Source organism: Ailuropoda melanoleuca, unplaced genomic scaffold (genome assembly GCF_002007445.2).
Source record: "Ailuropoda melanoleuca isolate Jingjing unplaced genomic scaffold, ASM200744v2 unplaced-scaffold334, whole genome shotgun sequence".
Classification (NCBI taxonomy): domain Eukaryota; kingdom Metazoa; phylum Chordata; class Mammalia; order Carnivora; family Ursidae; genus Ailuropoda; species Ailuropoda melanoleuca.
In genome coordinates this window covers 1,753-2,907 of record NW_023204281.1, presented here as the reverse complement: position 1 = coordinate 2,907, position 1,155 = coordinate 1,753, and the positions used below count along the sequence as shown (strand labels likewise).

The following is a 1,155-nucleotide window of genomic DNA, read 5'->3' as shown; positions in this document are numbered from 1 at the left end:
TGTGTCCCAAGTGTTCTTCAGTCAGGATTTTCAAAAGAACCCACTGATTCCAGTGTACAAACAGAGGTTGAGAACCATGGTCATGAAAGCGTCTGTAAGTTGTGGTGGAGAAGCGCATCCTTCAAAAGTCATGTCATGATATCACTGCACGTCAAGACTATGCACAACATGCTTCCTTCCTTTCAGCGGACTTGAAAGAAATTTAAAACATTGCTCAAGTTCAAAGGTCTGTGCATAATCATGTCAAGCTAACTAACTGACTAGATGACCCTTATGGTTGAGTGGTCAGAAACCACAGACATGGCACTCAAGAGCTGCAGAATGGCCACACGTGACTCCAAACAGATTCTCCGGGCTGACAGAACACATTACTCTAGATAAATGAGCCCCCCGACACACACATCCATTACTTATCTCTTAGTTTGAAAAAAAAAAAACCAAACAGTAAAACAGTACTTATGCAGAAAGTAATCTCTCTGACCTGCGTTTCTTTACAAGGTTTGAAGGAGAAGTTCTGCAGGACTCTGACAAGGGCGAGTTTCATGCTCGTGATCGCAAACCTCATCCCAAGGCAGTTCCGGCCCAGTTCCAAAAGGCAGGTGTACAAGGTTTGAAGGAGAAGTTCTGCAGGACTCTGACAAGGGCGAGTTTCATGTTCATGATCGCAAACCTCATCCCAATGCAGTTTCGCGGTCCAGTTCCAAAAGGCAGGTATATATAAGGATTTCTGCTGTCCTTGTTCTTCTTACTGAACCTGGTTCCACAATACAAGTTGGAAACACATTAGTGAAACATAAAAACCAAACGAGCTACATGTTTGGGATTCTCACCAGGACTACACAGGACACTTTTGGGGGCTGGTGATTGAAACCTAGCAAGGTTTATTCTGTGATGACAGAAGTAAAATACAGATCCTATCCATTTCCTTTACCCGATGGGAGCATTTAGTCTTGCTGAGATGAAATGAATGCTGTTGAAAAGAAGATTTTTTTTTTTAAAGATTTTTTTTTTTTTAAAGATTATTTATTTGTTTATTTGACAGACAAAGAGACAGCCAGTGAGAGAGGAACACAAGCGCGGGGTGTGGGGAGAGGAAGAAGCAGGCTCCCAGTGGAGGAGCCTGATGCGGGGCTCGATCCCAGGACTCTGGGATCA

At 43.4% G+C, this 1,155-nt stretch overlaps 2 long non-coding RNA genes across 2 annotated transcripts in view; one reads left to right on the top strand and one right to left on the bottom strand.

Moving 5' to 3' along the window:
• The first annotated feature begins 462 nt into the window (after positions 1-462).
• On the top strand, positions 463-740 carry LOC117798732. The gene is made up of 2 exons (XR_004622899.1): positions 463-498; positions 609-740. It is a non-coding gene; the product is annotated as an uncharacterized LOC117798732 (long non-coding RNA).
• The window catches only part of LOC117798733, a 2,305-nt gene continuing 1,752 nt past the window's right edge, over positions 603-1,155 (bottom strand). Inside the window, exon 2 of the long non-coding RNA XR_004622900.1 lies at positions 603-754. This is a non-coding gene — a long non-coding RNA (uncharacterized LOC117798733). The remainder of the gene's footprint in view (positions 755-1,155) is intronic.